Raw genomic sequence first — 19,318 nt, forward strand, 5'->3', positions numbered from 1 at the left:
ATATAATGAACATATCTACATTTTCTTTCAAACAATTAAATAAAACATTAATTAAATAATTATATTTTATTTACTGACAACAATGAGAAATATTAATAAATTAGTAAAAGAATGAATGAAAGTCACCATCACACAATAAACAAATGCATTTATAAGTCAACACATGAAACAAAGCTTTATTCAAACTACAATCATGTATGTAGGCTACAGGCGCTGAACCCCACATCCTTCTGCCATCTCAACACAGCGGTTCCCATTCTGCGGCTTTATTCTGATGAATCAGCTGACCGCCAGAGGTGAGCCGTGCCTTCGTGCCGGAGGTTGTTGCGTGATGTGTTGTGCTTCACAATCTGAGGCAATAAGGGCAGGTGGAGTGATGGAGGGTCTCGTAAGGGCAGGTGGAGTGATGGAGGGTCTCGTAAGGACAGGTGGAGTGATGGAGGGTCTCGTAAGGGCAGGTGGAGTGATGGAGGGTCTCGTAAGGGCAGGTGGAGTGAAGGGCAGGTGGAGTGATGGAGGGACTCATCCATGGCACCATCTCCAGGATTCAGCTCTGGGGTCTTCATCCTCAGTGCTCACACCAGTCTGCTGACATTGCAGATCCTACAAAAATGCACAAACATAACACAAAAGCAGTAAATTCAACCGCACAATGTCATTTGATTTCAGTATTATTTAGAAGACAAAAACGCTTTTTTTCACAAATGCCTCCATCATCTTTCCTTGTAGGTCCTGCTCCACCACAAAAGATCTGCAGCAAATGCACAGAAATCAAGAATCAGAAAAGTGCTGTAATAGGTCTGTTTGAAATTACAATAATTCAAATAAACTACAACTTAATATTTAAATAGTTGTTGTTATTCATTTCTGTAGTATACTCACTCAAAGCCTTTGATGGCAGCATTCAGCTTCATGAGCCACTCTCCACCAGATAAACACACATCTGTTCATCTGTCCCTGTAACATCCAGACAAGATTCACGTTACCTCTGTGATTTATGAGCTCAACACAACATTTACATGTTGAGGTTGTTTTAACTTTTTATCCAACATAAATGTTCCCCAATTTATCAACTACTAATGGACAAATAAAATAGATAACTTATGTTTAGTTACTTTATAGATTTGTTCTACATAATAGCACACATTCATCACTCAGATGTCTATTTCATGTTGTGATATTTCAAGATTTTCCTGTAAGATGTAAATGGACATTTAAAATAATCGTCTTTAAGGTGTAGGGTTTATGTAAATCCACTTTAGAGACCTAACTTACGTGTCCTTACTGGAGCTCCCCTGTTAGCTAACATAATACATAATAAAACGTGTTTTTACAGCAAAATCACAACTATACTATACTGTGTAACATCTTTACACCTTCAACAATTCAACAGTTTACTCTACAGTAGTTCAACACATGCAATTTTAACACAAGCAACCGTGTTAACTCACATTTGAAAGCACCCGCGTCGCTGATCCTTGCGATGTTTGATAATGACGTATCCTCTCGTGTGGCCTCCTGGGATAGAAGAGTATCCATCGGTTGAGAAAATCTGGCCGAAAGCAGTAAGCCATCCGGGAACTTCTCGCCTACTCTCTTATGAATACTGATGTTTCGAACATACTGCTTCCTTCACGTACTGTTTTCGCCTACTATATAGTAGGAAAGTAGGCATATTCGAACGCACTTAAGTCCGAATCTCGCGATAATTAGCACGTCACCCAGGTAATTCTCGCCGACTCTTTTGGATTCGTACATACTTTTTCGCTCGCCTACTCTTTTTCCCATACTAAATAGTAGAGAAGTATGCGGTTACGAACGCAGCCATGGTGTAAAAACGTCTGAGTGCTGCCCTCTTCAGGTTGAACGGTGGCTACTGCAGTTGAATTTTCCTATTGGAAGTTGTGGTACCCTGTGACTTCTGAGGGTACCAGCTAACCACGCCCTTGCCTACAGAGAGATGCATTTCCTTCCGCCCCTGCCCCTGAGGAGGTCTGTGCATGCCACTGCTCACTGTGTATCTAAACTACTATCGAATAAATATTTCAATTAAACCAAACCGTCACACTAACTGTACCTGCTAGATAACAATAGCTACAGGGAGTTTACAGATATGAACAAGTTAAAGTATTTTTAAGACCTTTTTAATACCACCTTGAAATTTAAGACCAAACCTGCAATGTAAATACACACATACATATAAATCATCACATATCACAAAATACCATTGCTGTCACTATTTAATACCATTGCTGCTATTTATTATTACAATATACAGTGAGCTTTTCATATCAGCAGAGCAGACAATATCCACGGGACTGTTTACACCTGGCCTCTTCATGCGTTTTCTCAGATCGGATTGCTATCTGATTTATCAAAACGATTCCATTTACACCTGGTTACATAAATGTGTTTTTGCAAAACGGATTTTAAATCCAATCTTCAATTTCCGCGCTATATGCAGATTTAATGGAGTGCACGTCATCGAAAGTAACAGATATGTGCTGCATTTTATTGATCATCAGCTAAAATTTCTAAATCAAAGACCGCAATAAGAGAGAGCGGCAACAGCCCTGGTAAGATCATTTCATTTCTTTACTTTTAATGATGATGATTGTGTGATAAGCGTCTGCGACTGACTTTCACTTTGATTTGCAATAGTTTGCACATTGGCTTAATGAATAGATGCTCAGCTTCTCATCTACAGCGACGCGTGTTGCAGTAGTCGTCATATCTAGCTATAACGACATTATAGCCTATAACATACTCTCACACGTTTCTTATTTTAGCATTTTTTGGAGGAGTATACATATGTGTTTCAACAACCAGATGCATTTACACTTGTCTAGTTTCGCCTGGAATGTGGCCCAGACCATAGACATGTATAGAAAGGCTAGATAGCTTACCGGCGCTGAGAGCCAATGGGACCCGACGACGTCACACGGCGGCCATCTTAGGACAGGACCGCTCGTCCAGTTATAACATTAAAGTCTATTGTGCATGTAGTGCTGAAATAACTATATTTTGCTCAATTTTCAACCGATTTTCAAACGGCTTGGTGTGTCATAAACGTCAGGGATGCGGCTATTTAACTGCATACTTGTGAAAAATTATAGCCACAAACGGCATCAGCACAAATCATAGCCACGTTAATAAGGTTTGTAATAAACCAAACCGTTTGTAAATCCGTCAAGAATTCAGCAAGTTACAAGCATTTTAGTTGGCGTATGTCACTCACCTTCCGTCCACAGCGCAGGGAGCAGCAGCGCAGTCTCCTGACCTAAGATGGCCGCCAAGTGACGACACAGCTGACTCCGCCTTGAGCCATCTAGCCTTTCTATACATGTCTATGGCCCAGACCACCTCCTGAAGTGGTTTGAGCAATCAGATTCAAATCCAGAAAGTGGGCTGTGTGTATGCAAATTTAGGGGTGTAACAAAGGTACAGACCAGATCCAAATAAGGAAATCCCCCAAGTGTGACATCACATCTGAGATGATTAGAGATCCGACCGTTTTACAGCTGCAGTTTAAAGTTTTGAGAATTTCATATTAAGGAGGTGACATTTTGAGATTCTGTGTATGGCCTTTTTACCCACGAGCTGATTCAACTATGCCAAGGTAAACTTGGTTTTGCATTCTATCACCCCTTTAAACAAATATGCCAATTGAATGCTATGAAAACATATTGTGAATATATCTGTATCTATGCTATACATTATTTGACTTATAAAGCAAAAGGTCTCTACATTAAAAATTAAGATAATAATAAAGATGATAAAGATAAACATAAACTCAGTGTTAACAGATTAGAGGGATGTTCTACAGGAAGACACAAATACACTCTTACTGTCATTTGTTTATCCTGTCAACATGTTATTCAAGTATTTTCTGAGAGTAGTAACTGTAAAGGAATAACAGTGAGTAAATGTAAGATGTTACACACTGTTTTTCCTTTACAGATAACTATATTCGTATGTTGTGTCTTTCCCTTTTTATAAAGACAGAGGACACTAAAGAAGAGTCAGAACAATCAATTCAGGAATGAAAGAACATGAATCTTCAACGCTCACATTCACTTGTATATTCACTTGAGCACATCACTTCGTCATCATTACATGACTACGCCCATTACTTATGTCTTAAAGTAACAACACTTTATACACAACAGTATATTATATGCTATATACAGTATATAGCATATATATATAGCTAAATGAATATTTTTAAGCTGAATATTAATTGTCTCCCTCTAAAGCCTTGATTATATTACAGTTTGGACGCGTACACGGACAGCTGTGGACAGCACGGACACGGACTAGGCCTACGTGTATTTATACTCCTGAAAATGTATGTTGGGGTCCGCACGGCGGACATGTTCCACAAATGCGCAGTAGATTGGCGTGTACACACATGCGCAGTAGATTGGTATGTACACTTCCACACACGCAATTTCCCTCCACAAATTATTGCACATCTGGCTGTCTATATATTGTTTTAACGGCAGATTGTAGACGTGTGACCGGGTAGTGACTGACTTCTTCACACAGCCTCTCTTCAAATTCAACGTCTATTGAATTTGCTACGCACTACGCACATGCGGAGTTGGTGCTTTTTGTAGCCTAAAAAATAGGTGGTCCGCAAAGAGCCTCCGAGTATACACTCCGATGACGATTGTTGCTAAAAGTCACGCTGACCCTAGCGGACCCTCGCGCACACGGAATGTATAACACTAGCTTAATACCGGATGTCGGGATGTCTGTTTGATGCACATGATAAGGGTATAACCGTAAAATTAAAGTTTTGCGCTGAGGAAACATATCACACATTAAACATCACACGCATCTGTCAAAGCGCCTGACATGGCAAGCCATGTTAAACATTACACTAATGCATTAGCTTGAAGCTTAAAATTAAGAATTCTCATGTTTTGGGTTGCTTGGATCACATACCTTTCCAGCAACAACTAACTCTTATTCCTCTTCTATTTTTAGGTGCATTTTGTCCATAGAAATGCGTTATTCAGTGCGGTAATTTGAAGCAACTGGCGGAAGTTTTCCATGCACGGTCCGCCAGGGGCGGACTAGGACCAAAAAGGGGCCCTGGACTTTCTGGCCCACAGCAGCCAACCACATCCCACATCATAACACATTGGCTCATTAATTTGCAGAATAATATTTAACACCACTTATAGCATACAAATATAACACAATACAAAAATAAATGCTATATTTAAACATTTATTTTAAGTAACACAACATATATTAGGTCATATTTGTAAAACAAAGGGAAACAAACAGAAAAACATTAAGACATACAACATTATTCATTTAAAACTATCAAGGTTGCCTACTCAGCAGAGTAGGCTGCACCACTCAGCTGTACAACTCCTGAATCCCGATTGAAACTATTTTGCAACAACACGAATCCTCATGGCATACTATTAGGCTATCATGTGACATTACACTGATGCTTTTTATTTGTAATTATCTGCTCAGAGAAATTCGCTGTAACGGATAAATCTCTCTCTCTCTCTCTCTCTCTCTCTCTGTAAATGAGACGTAAAAGGGGGCGTATTTCAAGATACGCAATGGAGTAGTAGACCAAACTAATTAACAGGGAGGGAGGGCAATACACTCACATGTACACAAAACACACTCCTTGTCGCGATCGACTCACTCATCCATTTGTGTAGAGATGTAATATTATGATTTTCGTCATTTAAAAAAAAATATATAGCCTATTTGTGTACCGGCCCACATTGGCCAGCGGCCCACCGGGAAAAGTCCCGGTGCTCCAGATGGCCAGTCCGCCCCTTCGGTCCGCAGACGCGACTACAGGGCTCCAGACTGCGACCAATTGTCGCCCAGAGGGTGAAGTCCATTGCTGTCTGCAGTTCCTGCAGTTCCAAGTGGATGAGGCACACTGGTGGTGGTTGAGGAGAGATCCCCTGATATGATTGTAAAGCGCTTTGGGTGTACAGTAGTACATATAAAAGCGCTATATAAATGCCTCCATTCATTCATTCATTCATTCATTCATTCATTCATTAACCCCAGATCAGAACTACCCTTGTGCAGTTCGAGCGATTTGGCCTGGTAAATCTGCAGGAGGGCCATAGTGTGCAGTGCAGCCGAGAACTTTCAGGCCTTGGATGGGTGGCGCGGGCGACCCTGCAAGGTGGCAGCACTTTGCGGGCATAATTGCATTGCAACTGCACGCTCCACCTGGGGGATCTCCACGTGGGTAGTGAGAGCGGAGGAGGCAGCGGATTGGAGGTCAAAACTTCGCCTCCGAAAGAGGAGTGGGAGGGACATGGGGATTAACCCAGTGGGAGAGCTCTCACTATAACCCTCAGATCACCCTCTAACCAAAGCGGTCCACTGCAATATTCATATTTATAACAGATACGAGCAATATGTGGTTAGGATCTTAATTTAATATTTATTAGTTTATCAAATAATTATTTTAACTCAAGTAATTTAATGCAGAAGATCTGGAAGAACTAGAAGAACCACTAATTACTAATTAAATAATGTCAACTAAGTAAATGTATTTATATTTATTTATATTGATTTGTGGGAGGCTCCCCACTGGGAGCAAGACACAAAGTACCGAAACTTGCCAACTTGCCACCTATTCCATTTCAGCTTGCATTAATACCTGTTAACACTACATAACACATGCTGCTGCTAAGTTGTCACAGGAAATTGTGTACATGCGTCACTGGACTGTGCATGAGTAGCAACTCAATATAATAACTGCACATAATGTAAAAATTGCATAATGTAATAAGTATTACATTATTATTGTAATAAAATGTTCATGAAGTAATAATTCTCAAAAAGTATTAAAATCTTGAGCTTATAATGTAATAATTTTTACATTATGAAAAATGTATTACATTATAAACTCACCAAAAACCTGTCATATTTGTATAATTGTAATAGCTTTTAAAAAATTTTTTTTATTCCATTACAGTACATTTAAAAAAATCTAAATCCAGTCTTAAACCTCCTGTGAAATGCAACAGATTGAAATATTCATGCAATTATTATCATTATTGTTATTATTATTATTAAACAAAGCATTGCTATTACTTTACAGTACATTCCCAGTCTAAACCGGCCTACAAAAACCACCAGATTACTGATACTACAACTACTACCACTAGCAGTAGTAGATTAAAGGTGTAAAAGTTCTGATTTAAGTTCTTTCTTTTTTACATGACAAATCCAAACAGTTTTAGCAGGGGTGTGTGAACTTTTTTTATAACCACTGTACATGTGTTACGAACCGCTCCGAGACACGATGGTTGAGAATCCAAATGCAGCTTTTTATTAAGGGGCAATCCAGAGGCATAATCCAATGTACAGGCAAGACAGGCAGTCAAAACAAAGAAACAAACAAAGAAACAAAACAGGCAGGGACCAGAGGCAAGAGAGTAATCCAGGGAACAGGGCAAGATATCCAAAACCAAGAGACAAGAAAACCAGGAGAATGCTCAGAAATGCAGTGTAACACAAACAAGACTTCACGGTGAGTGAATGAATATGGTATAAATAGGCTGAGACTAACAGGGTGATGGGACACAGGTGAATGCAATCAGTGATAATGAGGTACAGGTGACTGTGATGAGTGATCAGAGATGATGAGTCCGGGCAGTGAGTATGGGAAATGTAGTCTGAGAGTGAACGTGAGTGTCTGATGTGGAGTGCCCTCTGGTGGCTCTCAAGGGCACTCCAGCTGGTGACCGTTACATAGCCCCCAATTTAAGGAGCGGATTCCAGACGCTCCTAAATTGTCCAGGAGGGTGGTGGAGCGGAGGCGGACCCGGGGGCGGGATGGAGGGCCAGGCCCGTGGAGCGGAAGAGGACCTGGAGACTGTGGTGGAGCAGGCAGTGCAGGCAACCAGGGCGGAGCAGGCTGTGCAGGCGACCAGGGCGGAGCAGGCTGTGCAGGCGACCAGGGCGGAGCAGGCTGTGCAGGCGACCAGGGCGGAGCAGGCTGTGCAGGCGGCCGGGGCGGAGCAGGCTGTGCAGGCGGCCGGGGCGGAGACGACCCTTCGGGCGGCCAGGACGGAGACGACCCTTCGGGCGGCCAGGGCACAGGAACAGACACCGGAACAGGAACAGACACCGGCTCAGGGACAGGAACAGACGCCGTGGCAGCGGTTATCTCAGTTGAGGGCTCAGGTTCAGGCGTGTCGGCGACCATCTCTGCTGAGGGCTCAGGCGATGTGGCGGCGGTCATTTCGTCTGGAGACACTGGCTCGGTGGCGGCCATCTTGTATGGAGACACTGGCTCGGCGGCAGCCATCTTGTACGGAGACACTGGCTCGGCGGCGGCCATCTTGTACGGAGACACAGGCGTGGAGTCGGCCATCTTGTCCGAAGACACAGGCGTGGAGTCGGCCATCTTGTCCGAAGACACAGGCGTGGAGTCGGCCATCTTGTCCGAAGACACAGGCGCAGAAAGAGGAAGAGGAACAGATTCAGGCTCAGTATCAGGAACAGATTCAGGCTCAGGAACAGATTCAGTCTCTGCGGGACGAGACTCTTGACGGGCGGACGTGACGTGAGGCTCAGTCTCTGGATCGGCTGACGTGACGTGAAGCTCAGTCTCTGGATCGGCAGAAGTGACTTGAAGCTCAGTCTCTGGATCGGCAGAAGTGACGTGAAGCTCAGTCTCTATATCGGCAGAAGTGACGTGAACAGTCTCTGGATCAGGATCAGCGCGCTCTGAGCTTGACGGGACCAGCGGCGGCAAGGGCTTTGAGCTGGGCAGGACCAGCGGCAAAGAAGGCTGAGCGCTGGGCAGGACCAGCGGTGAAGAGGACTCTGAGCTGGCTAGGACCAGCGGCGAAGACGACTCTGAACTGGACGGAACCAGCGGTGAAGAAGGCTGAGCGCTGGACGGGACCAGCGGTGAAGAGGGCTCAGTGCTGGATGGGACCAGCGGTGAAGAGGGCTCAGTGCTGGACGGGACCAGCGGTGAAGACTTTGTGCTGGCGGGCATGACGCTTGCTGTCACAGACGCGGCGGGCATGACGCATACTGCTTTGGTCTCAGCAGATTTGGCGTGAAGTGCGGGCTCGGCTGGACTGGCGTGAAGTGCAGGCTCTGGCTCTGGCTCGGCAGGACTGACGTGAAGCTCTGGCTCTGGCTCGGCAGGACTGACGTGAAGCTCTGGCTCTGGCTCGGCAGGACTGACGTGAAGCTCTGGCTCTGGCTCGGCAGGACTGACGTGAAGCTCTGGCTCTGGCTCGGCAGGACTGACGTGAAGCTCTGGCTCTGGCTCGGCAGGACTGACGTGAAGCTCTGGCTCTGGCTCGGCGGGAAGATACTCAGGCAGGACAGACGTGAAGCTCTGGCTCTGGCTCGGCGGGAAGATACTCAGGCAGGACAGTCTCGGCGAAACAAGATTTAGGCAGGATAGTCTCGGCGGGACGAGACTCATACACGATGGCCCTTATGGCAACACGTGCTGACCTCAGCGGGGAATCGGCCACACTGGATACCAGTCCTGGACGGTAATAGACAGATCCGGTGACCAGCTTGATGGTTGGCATGATGAGAAGCTTCTCAGGCTGGACGGATGGGACATGAACTGATTCAGGCTCGGGGGGTACTGTGAGCTTGCAGGGTTCTTCATCAGCCAAGCCCACAGTAAATGCCGAACTGCTCAAGGAAAGGGCCAGGTGGATATACCCTTCTAGGGTCCAGCCGGTATTGTCATCCGGCATCATCTGAGCAATCTCCTCATCCCGTCCACTCCAAAACAGGTCCATGAGCTGGGTGTCATCTAATGACGCTAAGTGACAGCAAGCCAGAAAATCCCTCACATACCTCTCGATAGGTTGACCATCCTGATACATGGAAGATAGCCATCTTATTAGAGCTCCATTACTGACAGCTGCTGGATCCATATTTTGGCGAAGTCTTCTGTTACGAACCGCTCCGAGACACGAAGGTTGAGAATCCAAATGCAGCTTTTTATTAAGGGGCAATCCAGAGGCGTAATCCAATGTACAGGCAAGAGTCATACACAGACAGGCAGTCAAAACAAAGAAACAAACAAAGAAAGAAAGAAAGAAACAAAACAGGCAGGGACCACAGGCAAGAGAGTAATCCAGGGAACAGGGCAAGATATCCAAAACCAAGAGACAAGAAAACCAGGAGAAAGCTCAGAAATGCAGTGTAACACAAACAAGACTTCACAGTGAGTGAATGAATGAACATGGTATAAATAGACTGAGACTAACAGGGTGATGGGACACAGGTGAATGCAATCAGTGATAATGAGGTACAGGTGACTGTGATGAGTGATCAGAGATGATGAGTCCGGGCAGTGAGTATGGGAAATGTAGTCTGAGAGTGAACGTGAGTGTCTGATGTTGGTGACCGTTACAACATGATTGTTTTCCAACATGCCCTTTGATGTACATTCAGGTTTTGTTTTGCTGTAACTTATATTAAAGTGAAGAAATGTTTGCTTAACTTGCGCTCTGTGCTGCCATTGGCTGAAGCAGATAACATGTTTTATCACACGGGCACATACACACACTAGCTCTCTTTTCATAAAAAGTAACTAAGTAACGCAATTAGTTACTTTTTTTGGGAGTAACACAATATTGTAATGCATTACTTTTAAAAGTAACTTTCCCCAAAACTGTTTAATAGTATGTACACCGTATGTATACAAGAAGTAGTAATAGTAGTAGTAATAATAATAATAATCATAATAATAGTACTGTGGATTTTGTAGGCAGGTTAAGACTGGATTTAAATTTTTTTAAATGTACTGTAAATAAATACCAATGCTTATGTTTAATAAAAATATAATAAGAATAATTGCATGAATATTTAAACCAGCGCCCCTATTTTTGAGAATTTTCTGAAAATGACATACCCAAATACAAATGTGACCCGTCACGGAAACCAGGGACACAAGTCGGCAGCACAACTTTCGAGCAAAATGAGAAAGAAGCGTTTTTTTTCAAAATTGGTGATTTTCGTTTTTTTGCAGAATCTGTTAGTTGAGATCACGAAGAAGCCTCTCCATGTTTGAGATAGCAGTATTGGTATATTTAAAAGCGTACATTTTGATGTTTAAATCGGCTTGTTTTTCGGAGATTCTAGCACGCAGTAGGGGCGTGTCATTGTCGGTGTGTATTTCCATACTGAATTTAAGCCGGCGTGGCTACTTATTATGCAGCGCTCTGGCCGGCTCTATCTGATTTCAAAATTCAATGAACATGGACGCCAATAACATTACGATGTCCAGCAATCGATTTAAATAGTAGGTTACATGGGGTTTCATTTGTCGTTTAATGAGATGTAGCCTAAAACATGTTGTCAGTGCCAATACATAGATCCGCCTATATAATTAATGTGTATATGAATGGTACAGTGGTAGAGCTTTCGCCAGCCGTGTCAAAGGTTGAGAGTCCGAATCCGCCCTTGTATGGATTTATTAATTTTTTTCTCGTATAGTTTTTTTTTCTCTCATCAAAACGATTATGTTCATCAGTGGTTGTATATCAAGCAGGGACACGCAAACGTTTGAATTATTTTGTTGTTTCAACAGAACGAATAGAGAGTATCCGCAACGCAACGGATTGAAGCGCGCGTCGAGTGAAGACAATGCAGTGTGTGCGCGAGCCACACGAGTAAACACTGTAGCCTATCTGCGCCACTGATCGCAGTGGCAACGAGCACTTTGATCACTTGATAAAAAAAAAAAAAACATTTCAGCGCTAGTATCTTATTTAAAAAACGAACGAAATGAATGCTCTGCCAGTTAACTGGAGATGTTTTATTTAGAGAATTTGTAGAATTGGTACATTCAGGGGGGAGGGGGAGACGGGGAGCTTTACAGGGGGTATGACTTATCTAAATGAGATGTAAATGAGCCCTATTGTCATTCCCAGAAGGGCGAGAACTTGCCAATCTTTAGAAGCAGATTTCTACCATTTCAGTTTTTTTTGAGTGCCTACCTTCAAATGGCCACAACTTCTCCAAATATGATCAGATGTACATGTGTTACACATCGTTGGAAAGTTTGAATACTACACTTTCAGAATATGCGAATAACTCAAAATGCCCCAGAACCGACTTGTGTCCCTACTTTCCGTGACTGGTCACAAATGTCTGTAGCTCTTAAACCCTATGGTCCACATTCATAACTGTGATCTTTTTTAAAACTAGACACAAAGGAACAGAGTAAAACAAGGTAAAATTTACATGAAAGTGACTCACGATTTCTTTGAATGAACTTCACATAGGGAAAAATTTATCAGACTTTTATGTTAAAGGCCTGAAAACACCATAAAGATCAAATTGAATGTTTGACCATGTTTTAATTCAAATTTGAGGATGATACTCCCAAAAATGTAGTTTCTGTAAGCTTTTATTCAAGAAAAGTATATGCGTCCTTTCCAAAAGGCCATTTGGAGAGTTTCGAAATTTCGGCTCGAAGTAGGTGTGCTACTTCTGTTTTTACCGTGGTTTTGACGCGCGTCGCATAGCGAAGAGGGCGTCGGCGAAACTGTAGCGAATAGCCTCTTTCTATAATGTCTAGCACCCACTTCGAAACCCCGGGTAGCCTTGCCCATGCGTTTGCACGAATGGCTAGGGGTTGAATGCGAAGCGCGCTCTGGTTGCTCAGCGACAGAGGGGCTTCAGTGTGCTGCAACATAAGCGTCGCGCTTATGACATTTGAGGCAGGGGGCGCGCTGATAACAGCGGGCAGATTGCCCGCGCTCGACTCCTCTGCGGTGGTCAACCGAGAGGGGGAGGGCTGGGCGAGTCCCGTAAGACCTGTCATGTCTATGTGTGAATGTGGGCGCGGGATAGCGGGTACATTTACAACACTGAGAGCATTGTCCGCCTGAGCAGAGCGAATGCATGTTGGTTTCGTTTTACAGAAACCTTGAGACATGCAGAACGTAGTGTTTGTGGGCACTGGGCAGTGGGCACATTAACCACATTTAATGCGCAATCGATCTGGGTCGATTTCATGTGCGCGAGCCCTGTGTGCGGGCTGTGTTTCTGTGTAGGAATGAGCACTGGGCAGTGGGCATTTTGTCTACACTCATAACACCATCGGCCGTGGCCGGAACACCAGAAAATACACTCTTATGGGATTTATCTGGGTAGCCGTAAAGCGGCGTTTGTGTGCAGGCAAGCGGGCTGTGTCGCCGACTTGTTTACTGCAGAATACACTGGAACAGTTGCATTTACTGGAACTGAACGAGCGAGAAGTTGCCATAGAAACAGAGAGCGTCAACATGCTGGCGTTTGTTTGCAGGCGTGCGTGTATTACAACAGGCTCGTCCACTGCAATATTGACATTTCCAGAGAAATGTGTGAAAATGGAGGTCGGTCCAGCCGCAGCTGGACTAGGAACACTCTCTTTTCTCCTTTCGCCAGTGACGCACGGAAACCATAGAAACGGTGCTTGGGTGCAGGCGAGCCGGTTGTACAACGCGCTCGTTGGCTGCAAAATACACATCTGCAGTCGCCTTTTCAGGGAACTGACAGAGCGAGCATTGACGGCATAATTTTATCTGCTGGTAGACCCGGGATCGAACACGGGTCTCTCGCGCGAAAGCCTGAGAATCTGCCACTGGGCCAAAGGGGAAGACACATAGACATTTAGTTAGCGCGAGTATTATCAGAGAGCGTCAACATGCTGGCGTTTGTTTGCAGGCGTGCGTGTATTACAACAGGCTCGCTCACTCGGAGGAGCAGTCTCGGAGAAGGATGCCAGGTGAGTCCTCAGAGTCACCATCTAGCTCGCAGTGAGGGCAGTCGCCGTCAGCGAGCGCGAGAGCTGCGTGTCCTCAGGAAAAGGGGCGTCTTGAAAAAGACGCCCGGCTCTTTTAGTGCAATGAGAGTGTGTGTCGCGGCGGCGAACACACACATACACAAAACACAGTAGCAGAGAAAAGGATATGTACGCCGGAAAGCGTGAGCAGGAACGGCGACTGAAGGCGGCGAGTTGTCGACCAGCAGCTTCAGATGCAGCACTAATCCCGCTGAGTGCTTCTATCAGACGGCGCGGCTTCTTCCTCTCGGGATCCAGCGATGCGTGAGCTTCGCTGAAGAGATGAAAAACTGACCAAACCAGCCTCTCGGGGCCGTATTTATAACCCCAGCCCCACCCGCTTTCGGCGGGACATGACGTAGTGGGCGCGAAGCACCCTCATTGGTTCTGACGTCATGAGGGGCCTCTATCGATAGGCTGGTGCAGTTGCCGCAGAGCAGCCAATGGGCGCGCGAGCTGTCTCGCCCATGTCTGCATGCTGCTGCAATGCGTTTTACATTATTGCAAAATTAAAGATAATTTTTGGCTTCAATATCTCGAGGAAAAGAGGTTTTCCCCTAGCGTAAGATATTACGCAAGTACGAGAGAACCTCTCGTAAGAGAACATGTGTGTGCGTGTGTGCGTGTGTGCGCTCTGCGTGTGAATGGTGAAAGCGCACATGTGAACGAAAACTTTGCGCACTTGAATTTGACGAATCTGCTTGCATAAACTGTCTATCACTGCAATCGATTTTAGTTAGTTAATACTCCCATCAATCAAAACTTTGCTGACTAGACATTGGCTGGCTTTATCCAGGCTTTTATCCAGTCGAAAATCCAGGTGCGAGACTGACAGGGCGCGGAGCCTGTAAGGCTTTCTGTTATGGTCAAAAACAAAGCCTGTGATTGAAGGAGAGAGAAGAATCTGGAAGAATCCGGAAGACTCTAAACTACGGGGGAGAGATGGCTTTTGAGTGTTGGAATACGGATTAGAATCGATAGTTCATTGAAAATGAACATGATGCAAAATCTATTTGAAAACGCTCATGCAAACAAAGGAGGATATAAAAAATTTTCCCCTATTTTTTCATTGTTTTGGATTAAAAAGTGGGATGCATTTTGAAGAGTAGACCCTTACATTGAAATGTATGCTGTTGTTTCTTGGATTCGTCCAAACTGAACTGATCAAACCGTCCAATGGTTCATAGGAGATGAAAGATAAGTATTGCCGTTCATCTTCATGTTTACAATACCAGTCCTTCTGCATATAATTTAACCCTTTTCTCTCTGGTGTATTGATTGCAAAAACAAGTTTAGAACATGATTCTTGAGTGTTTTAGCTTTCAAATGATGCATAGTTTATGATAGTCAGTTGAATATTTGTTATAAAACAAAGGTAAAAAAAAAAGTAATAAAAGTATAGACACTCCCCCACGGCCCGATGCTAGTTAACAGGTTAAATCTGTTGCATTTCGCAGGTAAAGCCTGGATTTAGATTTTTTTAAATGCACTGTAAGGGAATACTAATATTTTTTAATGTTTTAAAAGCTATTACAATTATGAAAATATGACATGTTTTTGGCGAATTTATAATGTAAAAAGATTCTCATAATGTAAAATATTTTATTACATAATGAGCTCAAGATTTTATAACATTTTGAGAAAATTATTACATTATGAAAATTTTTATTACAATAAAAATGTAATACTACATTATGTGCAGTTTTTACATTATGCGCAGTTATTACATATGTAAATATAGAAAAGTTGCTCCAGCTACTTTGATGTGTGTATGGTGTGGGAGTGGCATAGGTTAGTTGTCACAACGAGTGAGAAAGGCTGACATGGAGCACGCTAAATCTCTAAACTCCGGGGATCACCCGTTTTAAATTAACACAGAACATAGGAGAGACTTCTGGCAAAAAGAGAATGCAACAGAGTTCGTAATAAAACCAAAATCAACATTGGCTTGGCTTTTTGGAGATACCGAGAACTAAGGGATTTAAAATGTAAAGGCAACGTGGAGATGGCATTTTTATTACTGAACAGGTGACAATGGTGGTAGTGCAGACTTCACTTTTCATGAAATGTGTAATGTGTTGCCTATGGAAGCTTGTTTCCGCCACAGAAAAAAAAGAAAAAAAAGAATAATTGCGACTTTTTATCTCACAATTCTGACTTTTTTTCTCAGAATTGCGAGATATGAAGTCAGAATTGTGAGATATAAAGTCGCAATTCTGAGAAATAAAGTCGCAATTGCGAGATATAAAGTCAGAATTCTGAGAAAAAAAGTCAGAATTGTGCGATATAAAGTCAGAATTGCGAGATATAAAGTCAGAATTCTGAGAAAAAAAGTCAGAATTGCGAGATATAAAGTCAGAATTGCGAGATATAAAGTCAGAATTCGGAGAAAAAAAGTCAGAATTGCGAGATATAAAGTCAGAATTCTGAGAAAAAAAGTCAGAATTGTGAGATATAAAGTCAGAATTGTGAGATATATAGTCGCAATTGCGAGATATAAAGTCGCAATTCTGAGAAATAAAGTCGCAATTGTGAGATATAAAGTCGCAATTCTGAGAAATAAAGTCGCAATTGCGAGATATAAAGTCAGAATTGCGAGATATAATTCTGACTTTGCTAGCATTTCCTGTTATTGCCTCCATCACCATATTGTCATTGTCAACGGACGGTTGTAGAATGGAAAAGATTATAGAAGATTATTTTCGGCTCGGTTTCACAAATAGAGAAATATTGGTTCTCTTACGAGAGGTTCTCTCGTATTGCGTAAGTTAGCTTACGCTACGGGGAAAGTCATCTTTTCTCGAGATCTGAAGCCAAAAAATTATCCTTAATTTTTATAATTTTGTCAACGCAGTGCAGCAGCACGCAGACCTAGGGCAGGCTTACTAGCGTGCCCATTGGCTGCCCTGCGGCAACTGCAGCAGCCTATCGCTGAGTCTTAGACGTGACGTCACGTCCAATGAGCGCGCTTGGCGCGCCTCATGCGTCACAGCCCGCGAAAGAGGGGGTGTGGCTTAGCGTATACAAGCGAGGCACAGAGGCTGCTTCACTGATTTCTGTCTCTTCAGCGACGCTCTCCGCATCGCTGGACTCTGAGGAAGCCGCCGCCGTTGAAACAAGCGACCAGCACGCCGAGGATATCAGCCTGAGGAAGCCGGCCGTCTTCGCCGCCTTCAGCCTTCCCTGCCTGCTCCGCTATCCGGCGGATTATATCCTTCTTTGCTCTGTGTTGTGTGTGTTTGTGTGTTCGCCCCGTGACACACTGCATCTAAAAGAGCACGAGGCGTTGTTGCAAATGCCTCGCTCCCCCTGTGGCTCGTGCAGAGCCCCGCTCAGCGACAGCGACCGCCATGTGATCTGCGCTCTCTGCCTGGGCCTCGACCACGCAGCCCTCGCCCTTACTTCGGGCGGCTGCGAACTCTCCGAGGAGATGCCGATGTCGACCCTGCGGGCTCGACTCGCCTTGTTGGACCCTCCTCCTGCCTCCGGACCCGGATGCAGTAGCTGAGCGCTCGCCGGAGCCCCTCCCGCGAGCCTCGCTATCTCCTTCTCCCCCCCACCTCCCGACGCGCAGCGGCCGGCTTTCGCCCGCACTGCCGTCGCCTCAGGGGATGAAGCAGACAACGCTGCTATCATAGACAGCTGCTTACCCCCCTCTGTCAAGCCGCGCAAACGGTGCCGCTCACAAGGGATGCCAGAAACGGACGGTCTTGGGCTATAGCTTCCTTTACGTTACAAGAAAGCTACCCCCCCCCCGTCACTGGCGAAAGGAGAGAAGAGTGTTTAGCCCCACCCAGGTCGGACTAACCTCCATTCTCACAGATTTCTCAGTCCCCTCCTAAGCTCAGGCGACTGGAAATACATATATTGCAGTAAACGAGCCTGTTTTTTATACACGCACGCCTGCAAACAAACGCTGACGCAAAACATAATGACGCTCGCTCCTTCCCGCACTCTCCCTCTCTGTTCGAGCCGCGCAAACAGGCGCCGCTCACAAGGGATGTCAGAAGTGGACGGTCACGGGCTAGCTTCCTTTACGTTATAAGAAAGCTACCCCGCGTCTCGGTCGCGCGCGTCACTCACCTCCATTTCTTACACATTTCTCAGTCCCCTCCTAAGCTCAGGCGACTAGAAATATCAATATTGCAGTAAACGAGCCTGTTTTTAATACACGCACGCCTGCAAACAAACGATGTCACAGCACATGATGACATCTTTCCGCTCTCTCTCCCTTTGTTCGAGCCGCGCAACTGCGCCGTTCTCAAGGGATATCAGAGCGTACGTCACGAGCGACGGTCTGTCATATGCTCGCGCTAACTGAAAGCTTATGTGTGCCCCTGTGGCTCAGTGGCAGAACATTAGGCTTTCGCGCCAGAGACCCGAGTTTGAATCCGGCCCTGGCAGCAGAGAAATTATTATTTATTTTTTTTACATACAGAAAGCGAACCCGCATCTCGCACCCTCCCGCTCACAAGGATGGTGCTTGAGTATTTATGAGCCATCAAAGCGCCCAGCTCTGTCAGTCCCCTTACAAGAGGCTACTGCAGCAGCTTACATCGCAGCCAACGAGCCAGTAACACAACTCGCTCGCCTGCACACAAACGCCGTTTTTAAGGCGGCCCAGATAAATCTCATAAAGAGTATAAATTCAGGTTGTCCGGCTCACGCCGAAGGTGTCATAAGTGTAGAAAATGTGCCCACACCCTCGTGCTCACTGCTACACACAAACACGGTTCCCCTGGTAACGCGCTCAGAGTGCACTCTCATAAAGCGGGCACGCGCCGCTCGAGTGATAAGCGTAGAGAATGTGTCCACGACTCTGTGCCCACACCTACCCACTGCCCGCTCTGCCACACAGTTACCCCGGGTTGCAGACCCTCTAAAGCGCTCAAACACTGGCCGTGTGACAAATGTAAGCCCTGCGCCCACTCACGAGTGTGCGCACTTACTAACAAACACGATACCCCTCATGCCGCTCTCGTGACACGGGTTTTTAACAGCGAAATGTGACCCATCCATAAAGATCGAGCCGTCATACGCTGCACAGCCAGTCACTACTGTCTACCAGCCCCCATGTTCAAGCACCGGCGCGCCGCCCCATCTTCTCTGATACAGGTTCCCCATCTCGCGCAGTGCGGCGATCTGAACCCAGAGACCATTCGACCCCTAGCTATGCGTGCGGAAGCATGGGAAGCTATCCAGGGCATGTCAGAATGGGTGCTGAACACTATAGAACACGGCTAAGACCTATTTTAGATCTGAGACATTTGAACAAAGCCTCATGAGACGGCCGTTCGAAATGATCACAACCAGACAAATCCTCGCGCAAATTCGCCCAGGAGACTGGTTTATCTCTCTCGATCTGAAGGACGCGTACTTTCAGATCCAGATAACACCCCGTCACAGGCCATTCTTGAGATTCGCCTTCGACAGTCGGGTATATCAATACACAGTCCTGCCGTTCGGCCTGTCTTTGGCACCCCGTACATT

The 19,318-nt window shown here is 45.0% G+C and overlaps 1 long non-coding RNA gene across 2 annotated transcripts; it reads right to left on the minus strand.

Moving 5' to 3' along the window:
• Positions 1-613: 613 nt before the first annotated feature.
• On the minus strand, positions 614-1,528 carry LOC309511599. 2 transcript variants are annotated; one of them, XR_014210710.1, is made up of 3 exons: positions 1,448-1,528; positions 883-951; positions 614-751 (listed from the first exon to the last, which is right to left on the minus strand). It is a non-coding gene; the product is annotated as an uncharacterized lncRNA (long non-coding RNA). The 2 variants fall into 2 exon arrangements; XR_014210711.1 differs by having other exon boundaries at positions 883-957; positions 1,452-1,521.
• Between the last annotated feature and the right edge of the window lie 17,790 nt (positions 1,529-19,318).

This window comes from Leuciscus leuciscus (genome assembly GCF_965113295.1).
Source record: "Leuciscus leuciscus genome assembly, chromosome: 12".
In the NCBI taxonomy this organism is placed as follows: domain Eukaryota; kingdom Metazoa; phylum Chordata; class Actinopteri; order Cypriniformes; family Leuciscidae; genus Leuciscus; species Leuciscus leuciscus.